Raw genomic sequence first — 12,647 nt, 5'->3', positions numbered from 1 at the left:
ATATGCCCATGAGGCTCAAGCAATACAATGAACAATTCCATCAATCCTCCCTCTCCCTTATAACATGGTATCAGCCTAATTGATCCTAAACCCTAGCCACCACCGCTTCCGCACCCGCGCGCCGCCCCCGGGGCGGTTGGTCCACATGACCGCCGTCGGGGGCCGCGCCGCCCGTACCTAGGGTTCATCCGCCGGTCGTGTTGACCGGCGGCCCTAGAGAGTCTTTTTCCCGAGCCCTTGCTCTGGGTTTTCTCTCTTTCTCGCCGGTCGCTTTGATCGGCGTCTACTTTTTAGTTTTCTGATCTATACTTGATCGGTTTGCGTTGCCCGCCACCGCCGTCGACCCAGTGCGCCTCTACTCCAACACCGGCATGACAGGCCGGCTTCTTCACCGACCCAGCGGCCTCGCACGATAGGCGGCTCCTTACGACCGTCGTTCACGCGTCTACCCGCCGGTCACCCTGACCCGGCGGCCTCGGGTCATGTGGCGGCCCTTCACCACCTCCGTTCACGCGCCGGCCCGCCCGTCGATCTACGCCTGCCATCACCGCCCTGCTCCGACCGGGACTCTTGCATCACCCCGACCCAGCGGCCTTGCGCCATGCGGCGGCCCATCATAGCCGCTGATGTCTACTACACAACTTTATTCTTATAGACACGTGTTGGGCCTCCAAGCGCAGAGTTTTGTAGGACAGTGGCAATTTTCCCTCAAGTGGATGACCTAAGGTTTATCAATCCGTGAGAAATGTAGGATGAAGATGGTCTCTCTCAAACGACCCTGCAACCAAATACAAGAAATCTCTTGTGTCCCCAACACACCCAATACAATGGAAAATTGTATAGGTGCACTAGTTCGGCGAAGAGATGGTGATAAAAGTGTAGTATGGATAGTAGATATGAGTTTTTGTAGTGCGAACAATAAAAAACAGCAAGGTAGTAAATAGTAAAACGGAGCACAAACGATATTGCAATGATGGAAAATGAGGCCTAGGGTGCATACTTTCACTAGTGCAATCTCTCAACAATGCTAACATAGTTGGATCTTATGATTATCCCTCATAATGCGATGAAGAATCACTCCAAGGTTCCTATCTAGCGGAGAACATCAGAATAAATTGTTTATAGGGTACGAGAGCACCTCAAAGCTATTCTTTTTGTTTGATCTATTCAAGAGTTCGTACTAAAATAACACAAAGCTATTCTTTCCGTTCGTTCTATCCTAGAGCTCGTACTAAAATAACACCAAAGCAAATTCATATTCATTATACTCAATCCAACACAAAGAACTTCAAAGAGTGCCCCAAGATTTCTACTGGAGAAACAAACGACGAGAACGTGCGTCAACCCCTATGCATAGATTACCCCAATGTCACCGCGGAAATCCGCGAGTTGAGTGCCAAAACATATGTCAAGTGAATCAATACGATACCCAATTGTCATCACGAGTATTCAATTGCAAGACATATATCAAGTGTTCTCAAATCCATAAAAGTATTCAATCCTATAACAATGAAATACCAAAGGGAAAAACTCAATTCATCACAACAAGATAGAGAGGGGAAAACACCATATGATCCTACTATATTAACAAAGCCCACGATACATCAAGATCGCGACATCTCAAGAACACGAGAGAGAGAGAGAGAGAGAGAGAGAGAGAGAGAGAGAGAGAGAGAGAGAGAGAGAGATTAAACGCATAGCTACTGGTACAAACTCTTAGCCCCGAGGGTGGACTACCTGTCCTCTTCATGGTGGCTATCGGGATGATGAAGATGGCCACCGGTGATGATTCCCCCCTCCGGCAGGGTGCCGAAATGGGATCTAGATTGAATCTCGTGGATACAGAGGCCTTGCAGCGGCGGAACTTCTGATCTAGGGCTACCCCGAAGGGTTTCAGAATATTTGGGAATTTATAGTGCAAAGAGGGGGTGCGGGAGGCCACCGAGGTGGGCACAACTCACCTGGGTGCGCCAGGGGGAGCTGGCGCGCCCTGGCGGGTTGTGCCACCCTTGGGGCACCCCCTAGGTGCAGCTCACGCCCATTGGGTTCCTTCTGGTCTAGAAAAAATCTCCAAAAAGTTACGCGGTGTTTGGACTCCGTTTGATATTGATTTCCTGCGATGTAAAAAGCAAGCAAAAAACATCAACTGGCACTGGGCATTGGGTCAATAGGTTAGTCCCAAAAAATGATATAAAGTTGCTATAAAATGATTGTAAAACACCCAAGAATGATAAAATAAATGCATGAATACTTCATAAATTATAGATACGTTGGAGATGTTTCTGCATCCCCGAGCTTAATTGCTACTCGTCCTCGAGTAGGTAAATGATAAAAGAAATAATTTATGAAGTGTCAATGCTAGCAAAGTGCATAAGTTTGATTAATGATAATTTCAATCACCTTTTCTAGCATCATAACATCAATTCTTTCTTATAAGACTTCTCATGTTATAGTAGCAACCAATTCACATGTTGAGGTTCAAACAATGGATTCTCTTAAAACTCAACAACCTATGTTCTCAGTCACCAAGCAATTGCAATTCAACTTATTCAATAGAGTCTAAGTAAGAGCTCCACATACTCAACCATCATATAGTCTTGTATCATTGCTAACACTCACTGCATACACATGAGCAAAACATTTCAGCCGGACACATAGAAAGATAGGGGCTTATAATTTTGCCTCCCAACGTATTCACCTTTGGGTGATGTCAACAATAATAACTCATGCTACCCATATCCAACTGGATATATGTGCCTAGATCTTTCCTCACCACATGATGCTTGCCAAAAGAGAAAAATAAAAAGGAATAAGAAAAACTTTGACTCTTTCCATAAAAGTAAACACTGAAAAGTAAAGGATAGGCCCTTCGCAGAGGGAAGCAGAGGTTACCATGCGATTATTTGTTTGTATGCTCAACCCCTTAGTGCAAAAGAACGTCACATTATATTGCCCCTTATGATAGCAACCTTTATTATGCAGTCTGTCGCTTTTATTGCTTTTCCATCACAAGTTCGTAAAACGCTCAATTTTCTCTTACACTAAATTATCTAACACTTTTAGAAGCAATTTTTATTGCCTTATTGCACCGATGACAACTTACTTGAAGGATCTTGCTCAATCCTTAGGTATGTATAGTGGACTCTTGAAAATAAGATTTGGGTTTAAGGGTTTTAGGATGCACAAGTAGTATCTCTACTTGGTATGGAATTTTTGGCTAGCAAAGATAGGGGGCAAGCACCACATGTTGAAGGATCTATGACAATATAACTTCTATGTGAATATAAACAAACATAAAACATTACGTTGTCTTCCTTGTCCAACATCAACAATTTTGGCATATAATATTTTGATGGGAGCTCATAATCACAAAAGATTTCCAAGATAGTGTATTTGCATGTGAAAGTTCTCTTCCTTATACTAATTATTCGTGAATTGCTTGTATGACCAATATTGTGATTGTCAAGCTTCAAAGCTCTCATTTTCTAAACACAATGTGAAGCTACCACTAGCCATGATATGAACATGTAATTTCAACTTCATGATATTAAATGTATTCAACAATTTACTCACAGGATATAAGTGAAGCTGAAAGTGCAACTATCCCTAGGTGGTTTTGGTAATTCATAACAACATATAGCTCATTGAGCTAATGCTATTCCAAGACTATTATTTCAGGAAAGCTCAATGAATGGCATGGCATGGGTGATGAAAGTGGATCCCTCAAAATACTAATGACAAAGGATTGGCTCAAGGTCAAAAGCTCAAGACTCTTCATTTTACATTTTAGTGATCCAAGATCACACTGAGTCTATAGGAAAAGCCAATACTATCAAGGAGGTATGAGGTGTTGCTTAATGAGCCTCTTGCTTCATGTGCTTGGTGATATGCTCCAAAAACCCTCAACTACTTTCCCACATCCACAAATGACCTAAACCTAAAGCCAAAACAGGTCACACCGATTCTTCCTATCCGGTGTCACCGAGTTCTAATGTCATAGCCACTGCCACAAACCCTAGGCAAATCGGTCCTACCGATAGGGATCTCGGTCTCACGGAGATGGGATTGTAATCTCTCTGTTTCACTTCTTAACGTTTCGGTCTAACCGAAGTGAGCGATCGGTCCCACCGAGATTGCAATGTAAACTCTCTGTTTCCCTTTTGTAACATTTCGGTCTCATCGAAAAGAGCAAATTGGTCCCACCGAGTTTACCTGACCAACTCTCTGGTTAGCTAATTACCAAAATCGGTCTCACCGAGATTGTGTAATCGGTCTTACCGAGATTACGTTATGCCCTAACCCTAACCATATCGGTCTTACCGAGTTGCATTTCGGTCCCACTGAAAATCCTAACGGTCACTAGGTTTACTGAATCAGTCCGACCGAGTTTGATGAGTCGGTCCCACCGAGTTTGGTAAATTGTGTGTAACAGTTAGATTTTGTGTGGAGGCTATATATACCTCTCCACCTCCTCTTCATTCATGGAGAGAGCCATCAGAACAAACCTACACTTCCAACTTACCATTTCTGAGAGAGAACCACCTACTCATGTGTTGAGGCCAAGATATTCCATTCCTACCATATGAATCTTGATCTCTAGCCTTCCCCAAGTTGCTTTCCACTCAAATCTTCTTTCCACCAGATCCAAAACCTATGAGAGAGAGTTGAGTGTTGGGGAGACTATCATTTGAAGCACAAGAGCAAGCAGTTCATCATCAACGCACCATTTGTTACTTCTTGGAGAGTGGTGTCTCCTAGATTGGCTAGGTGTCACTTGGGAGCCTCCGACAAGATTGTGGAGTTGAACCAAGGAGTTTGTAAGGGCAAGGAGATCGCCTACTTCATGAAGATCTACCGCTAGTGAGGCAAGTCCTTCATGGGCGACGGCCATGGTGGGATAAACAAGGTTGCTTCTTCGTGGACCCTTCGTGGGTGGAGCCCTTCATGGACTCGCGCAACCGTTACCCTTCGTGGGTTGAAGTCTCCATCAGCGTGGATGTACGAGAGCACCACCTATCGGAACCACGCCAAAAACATCCGTGTCTCCACTTGAGTTTGAATCCTCCAAACCCTTCCCTTTACTTTCTTGCAAGTTGCATGCTTTATTTTCCGCTGCCTATATACTCTTTGCATGCTTGCTTGAATTGTATGATGATTGCTTGACTTGTCCTAAGATAGCTAAAATCTGCCAAACTCTAAAATTGGGAAAAGGCTAAGTTTTTAATTGGTCAATTAGTCTAATCACCCCCCCTCTAGACATACTTCAAGGTCTTACAAGTGGTATCAGAGCTTTGGTCTCTATTTGCTTTGATTTCCATAGCTTTTGATGGTCATAGCCTTGGTTTCACAACCTAGGAGAGTATGGCGTCTAGTGAGGGAAATTATCACCGTAGAGGTCCTTACTTTGATGGTACTAATTTTGCTAGTTGGAAGCATAAGATGAAAATGCATATTCTCGGACATAACCCTGCCGTTTGGGCAATTATTTGTATTGGCTTGCAAGGTGAATTCTTTGATGGGAGAGAGCCGAACCGTGAAGCTAATGCGGAAGAATTGAAGATGCTGCAGTACAACGGTCAAGCTTGTGATATCATCTTCAACGGATTGTGCCCCGAAGAATTCAACAAAATCAGCCGTCTTGAGAATGCAAAGGAAATTTGGGATACTTTGATTGATATGCATGAAGGTACCGACTCCGTCAAGGAATCCAAGTTGGATGTGCTCCAAAGTCAGCTTGACAAGTTCAAAATGAAGGATGGTGAAGGTGTAACTGAAATGTACTCTAGGCTTGCACTTATCACAAATGAGATTACCGGCTTAGGGAGTGAAGAGATGACCGACAGATTCATCATCAAGAAGATCCTAAGAGCATTGGATGGAAAGTATGATACCGTGTGCACATTGATCCAAATGATGCCAAACTACAAAGATCTCAAGCCAACAGAAGTCACTGGAAGAATTGTTGCTCATGAGATGTCACTTAAGGATAAGGAGGAACTTCACAACAAGTCAAGTGGTGCTTACAAAGCCTCATGTGAAGCCCCCACATCATCAAGTGAGAAACAAACCTTCAACGAAGAATTGAGCTTAATGGTGAAGAACTTCAACAAATTCTAAAAGAGTAGAAGCAAAGAAAGTAGCTCCAAGTCAAGGTCCTACAATGACAAAAGATCTTCTAGTCGAGAGCGAAATTGCTACAATTGTGGGAGACCCGGACACTATTCCAATGAGTGTACGGCACCCTACAAAAGAAGAGAAGATTCTCCAAAAAGAAGAAGCAAAAGAGAAGAATCACCACCAAGAGAGAGGAGGAGTAGAGATGATCGTTATGAACGAAGACCCTCACGGAGAAGCAAGGATTCAGAAAGGAAGGACAAGTCATCAAGGAGCTACACAAAATGAAGACATCAAGCTCATGTTGGTGAATGGGTATCCGGTTCCGACTCCGACCATCACTCCGAGAGAAGCTATCACTCCGACTCCGAATATACTCAAGATGAAGGTGTTGCCGGTCTAGCACTTGTGTCAACCAACTCCTACGACATATTTGACTCACCAAATGAAGGAATTGGAAGATGCTTCGTGGCCAAAGGTCCAAAGGTAACACATCCCGAGTATGTTGATTTCAATAGTGATGAATATGACTTGCTTGTGGATGATGATCTACTTGTTGACAACTCTAGTGATGAATACTATGATGAAACGTCAATTAATCATTCTAATCAAGATAAAACGAATGACAATGATAAGGAGAAGATTGAGCTTCTAACTAAAGAACTAAACACTCTTAAGTTGGCTCATGAAACTATCTTCGAAGATCATCGAGAACTTTTAAGGGCTCATGAGAAGTTACGCTTTGAAAAGCTCAATTTTGAGCAAGAGCATGAGTTCTTAAAAGCAACCAATGATGATCTCCGCAAGAAAAGTTCTTCTTACATTGCCAAGCGTTTACTCTTATCTACTTACATGCCTCAAGTCAAGTCTAGTAACAAGTACAAGAAAGATACTTCCTCTAGTAGTAACAATAATAATGTCAAAATCCAATATTGTTGCTTCTAGTAGTTCTCTTGATTCCACTAATGATTCTCTTAGCCAAGTTACACTTGAGCAAGAAAATAGCTTATTGAAGGGAATTATAGAGAAAGGTGTATACAAGAGCCTTGCCGGGAGTAAGCAATTCGAGGAAATTGTACGCAAGCAAGGAAGGCACTGGAAAAATCAAGGTGTTGGTTTTGAACGAAAGTTCAATGCCAATGGAGTTGAGTGGGAAGAAGATCAATACCCCAAGATGAAGTTTGTTCCTCAACAAGAGAAGTATGATCCTACTTCCTTCAAAGGAACACAAGCACAAGATGATCTTCCACCACAAGACCATAAGAACAAAGGCAAGGACAAGCTTCAAGAAGAGACTGATGCATTTAAAGAAGCACCTAAGGCTTTGGTCAAGTGGGTTCCCAAGACTACGTCAAGTTCTACTTCATCAAGTACAACTACAACTCCAAGGATTCCCATCAAGATGATGTGGATCCTGAAGAAGAAGAACTAGAGAGTTCTTGAGGGTGACTCCACCAACATTCTTCACTCATATCTTTTTGGCAACAACAAGTGCAATCAACTTCCACATCTTGCACTAGTTCAAGGAGTCACAAACCCTCATGTTGGTAAGGCAAGGGACAAGGTAACCTAGTGACTTCATGGACATTATCTTGTGTGTGCATCACTCTATGTCTATGGATATTCTTGTTTGTTCCTTGTGGGACTAACCCATGTAGGTATGTTGAAAGTGCAACTCACTCCAAAGGATTGCTCCAAATGATCTACATCAACCTTGTGCATCCACATCTTCAACACCTACATGAAGTCATCATCGACAAAACCCAAGGTTAGTTCATCCCTCTAAAAGGGGATCTCACATCTAGGGGGAGCTTAACTCTAAGAATTGAGTCAAAGCAACTCTAATGGTGTGAACACATCAATGCATTATGTAAAAGTGGTAACCCCACTTAAGCTTAAACGATGAGTATGACCTATGATCAAATGTTTTCATTTGACTCCTAAGTAAATATACTCATATATAGATGACCTAGTCATCGCCAATTGTTTTGATAGATGCTAGAATTGGTTGTGCATGTTTTGCCACATATTTCATTTGCCATCTTATTGTGTGAGCATGTTGGTGCATATTTTACTCATTCGAGGACATCCACTTGTTGCTTTGATTGTTTGTTCTTTTTCTTTTTGCCAAGTGGATGGACAAGAATGCCTAAGAACCTTCTCTAGCTATCTATGCTTTTCTCGTCTCAAACTCTATTCATGCTACATCACAAAATTTGATCAAGTCATATTCGAACCACTCTGTGTGAGGAGCACTCGGAGTCCCCGATTCATCATAGACTTAAACTTCCAAAAATTCTTTGTGATTCTCGGTTTGACCAATTCCTCCATTTCGATCCCACCGAGATCACTAAGTCGATCTAGGTTTTCAATCTCGGTGCAACCGATTTGAACTTTTCGGTCACACCGAGTTGCTGTAACTGTACACAATTATGCATCTCGGTGCCACCGAGTTGTTCCACTCGGTCACACCGACAGGGTCGGGCTATATATAGTCACAGGCAAAAAATTTGGAAATTTCTCCAAATCTCTTCGTCCGCGCAATAGCTCGCTCTGCCATCAGGGTCTCCGGATCGTCTCCTCGTCGCCAGCCGCCTCCGATCGCTGGTCTCCACCGCCGTCAACGGATTTCACCCCCGCCGTTGTCGCCGTAGCGAGTTCATCACCAAGCTAGGGTATGGACTCGGTCACAGTGCTATCTAGGGGTGGGCATACAAACCGACCAACCGAATGCCGAACCGATACCGAAACCGAATAAACCGAATTTTCGGTTTTTTATACTGCCACTATTAAATTCGGTTTTTAGATTCAATAACCGAATTTAAATCGGTTGGTTCGGTATTAAACCGATAACCGGAAGAAAAACCGAACGAGGCTCCCGCGTATCGCCAAACGCTGTGATGTGACCGTCGACCGCATGCGCGCATCCGGCCATGCAGCGTATGAGCGACCAAATATTTTAATTGTTTTGGAGGCACACACCGTGCGTCCAGCCACGCAGCTCTGTCCCACGTTCTGGCCTAATGCATGCATGCATGCATGCTAAGCCGGTAGCTACTAGCTAGAGCTCGGTTTATAGGTCTGGCCCCTCCACTAACTACAAGGCCCACACAACAACTAGTGCGTATGTTAACTGGATGGAGTGCGCAGTGGCCATCGGCATATGAGTTTAGTCCCACATCGCTTGTGAAGCTCAATGCGACAAGACACTGGGTTATATAACACTGGGGTGTACAGTCCTGACAGTAGAAGCATCAGCTCCTGAGCAGTGTTCGGCATAAACCGAAAACTGAACCGAAATAATTAGTTAACCGAATTTTCGGTTAGCATTCTTTGCTTGCTAATTTCGGTTTTTAATTTTGCTAACCGAATTTCAAAATAAACCGAACAGTAGAAACCGAATTTTCGGTTTCTACCGAATGCCCACCCTGCTATCCTCGTCCGATTCCTAGCACATTGTGTTCTTAATGATTCTGGCCATGATTGAAACACTCCTATCTAGTCAATGCAATCCTTAGATTAGATGAGATTTGAAAATTTAGGGTTAGGTTTCCGCCGAAACCATCTCGGACCCACCGAGTTGAAAAACTCGGTCCCACCGATTTGGCTAATGCCATTGCACTAGTAACTCTCGGTCTGACCGAGAATTGCTAATCGGTGAGACCAATTTTAGGACTTTGTGAAACCCTAGCAGTCTCGGTGCCACCGAACTATGACTCGGTCCAACCGAGTTCATCAGTTTAGGTTCCAAAACTGATTCAGTATCACCGAGTTTGAAAAACGGTTGATCCGAAATGCTTTCTGTAGAAAACTAAAACTGAATTTTTGAATCATTCTTTTGCAAAAATCTCTGCATTTTGTGATGCTCATCCACTCTATCTCATCTATAACTCTTCACAGGGTCAGCAGTCAGTGATTTGCAGCATGTCAGACCAGAGTGATAGTCAGAACAGGTCAGAAGAGCAGATGCACATGAGTGAGGGCACTAGTCCCTCTAGCACTTCAGATGAAGGCAGCAGGAGCACCCCAAGCAACCTGCCTAAAGCTGCCACCAGGACAAGGAAGAAGAGAACCTCAGATTCTGAGGATGAGGATTATAGAGCAGAAGAGGATGAGGCTACTTCCAAGAAAGTAGAGCTCAAGAAGAAGTTCAGCTCAACTGCAGTAAAGCCAGGCATGAAGATTAAAAGGCCTGCAGGAAGACAACCAATGTCCAAAGCCAGAGTCTCCACTCAAATTCCTTTGGAATCCCAATCCAAAGAGCCTGCTGCAGAAGGAAAGAAAAGGAAAGAAAGGGACAAAAAGACCATAGCCAGAGTTGTTGGGCAACCTTCCATGATGGAAGAGGAAGAAGAGGTTGCTGCACCAGCACCCAAGGCACAAAAGCTTATGGGTGATGCAATTAAGTCAGGGGCGGCAACATCAAAGCCCAAGGAAGCACCCAAAGCTGCCCCCAAGCCCAAGCTTGCACCAAAGAGGAATACCAGGAGTATTCCAGCTGCTGAGAAGAACAAGGACCCAGTGCCTGAAGTTGCTGATGAGGAAGATGAAGAAGGACAAGTCCTGAGGAAGCTCAAGCCCAAGATACCAGACCATAATGATGCCCATCCTGTGGCTGAGGACATGAACATCAGAAGAGACTCAGGGTTGAGGCTATGGAGGATGACAGATCCATATGCCACAAGGAGAAGGACTGCTGTTGATTACAGGTTCCACACAAAGGAACAACAGGACTTCTATGAGACAATTTTGTTGGACAAGAAGCCCATAGTGTGTGATATGAGGTGGGTCGACTGGACCTACATGAAGGAAAATGAAGAACACCATCCTGGAGTGTATGACAGTTTTGAAGCTTGTGGAGTTGCAAATTTGTTTGGGCAGAAGCTCACCAACTGGAATGATGAACTCATTATGCAATTCTACTCCACAACACACTTCTATCCAGATGGCAGAATAGTGTGGATGTCAGAAGGTACGAGGTACCAGTCAACCATTGAGGAGTGGGCAAAACTGATCAATGCCCCCAAGAAGAGTGAAGATGACTTGGATGTCTATGCCAAGAAGAAAATGGGACACAATACCATGGCACATATGTACAAGGAGATCCCAGACAAAGCTCTAGAGACTTTCTCCTTTGGATCAGTCCACTTTCTTCTGTCAGGGCTGCCTACGATCAACTGGATCCTAAGGCACACTCTGTTGCCCAAGTCTGGTGACCACAACATGATTAGAGGGCATGCAATCAACATGTTGCATATATTTGATGTGCCACAGAAATTCAAGGTCATGAACCTTATGGTTGAGACCATTAAGAGGACAGCAGCAGATCAAAAGAGAAGCTGTGGATATGCCCCTCAGATTCAGGAGTTGATTAACTCAAAGATGGGCACAGGAAAATATCTATTGGATAAGGAACATTTTCCTCTTTATCTAGACTTTGAGGACAATCAGGTTGTCATGACTGAGAATGAACCATCATCAGTACAAGCTCAAGAGAAGAAGGAGAAGGCAAGGAAAGAGAAGGCTGCCAAGATGCCAACTCAAGAGGAGGCATCTGAGTACTTTCTGAAGAACAAGAAGGAGCAGCTTGGTTACTTGATAGCATCAACACTGAGGATTGAGAAGGGGTTGGCCACCCTAACTCCAAACCAGGAGAGCTTGGAAAGAATCATGGAACAAAAATTCTATGATCTAGATGTCAAAGTAACTGAGATTCAGCCAGTTGTGGAGAAGCTACAGGATGAGATGCAGGAGAGGAAGGGCAAGACTACCACTAATGTATTTGCCAGAGTGCCTAGAGCTCAGAGGTCAGCTGCAGTGCCTGTGCCAGACACTAGAGCCACATCATCTGCACCAGCTACAGCTCCAGTGCAACCAGCTCCAGCACCAACTCCTCCAGCTCCCTCTACATCAACTGAAGCCTTCGTCCAAGGAGCCATCTCTACACCACCACCTGAAGATCAAGCTTGAGAGTCGATCTAGCACTATGCATTTTCTATGAACTTTTTGGTAACTTGTTGCCAAAGGGGAGAAAAATGTATAGATCATAGGCTTCGAGAGAGAGAGTGTGTTGCTTTTGTTCTCTCTTGCTTTGGTGGTTAAACTTTGTTTGCTTTTGATTGCTTGAGATACTATGTTGCTTTTGTGAGACATTGATGATCATGTGTTTGATCATAAGCTACACTTATGCATGTTTGATGATATTATCTTATCTATCCATATGTGATCATTCACTTTGCTTGGTGATGAGTGCATGTATTCAATCTTTATCATTTTGAGCGCTCCACCAAGATGTATGTGACATAGAAGAGTAACCCACGAGCCTAATTCCTTGTGCATTTGCAGTCCAAAGCAAATCTTAAACTATGCACAAATTTAGGGGGAGCTCTTGCTTATCACATACTTCTCAAAGCGACGATGTTTTTCAATCATATTATCATTTGTCGAAGCTTTGATCTATATGTTGTCATCAATTACCAAAAAAGGGGGAGATTGAAAGTGCAACTATCCCTAGGTGGTTTTGGTAATTCATA

This window comes from Triticum dicoccoides, chromosome 6B, assembly GCF_002162155.2.
Source record: "Triticum dicoccoides isolate Atlit2015 ecotype Zavitan chromosome 6B, WEW_v2.0, whole genome shotgun sequence".
Lineage (NCBI taxonomy): Eukaryota > Viridiplantae > Streptophyta > Magnoliopsida > Poales > Poaceae > Triticum > Triticum dicoccoides.
Note: the sequence above shows the minus strand (reverse complement) of the source record.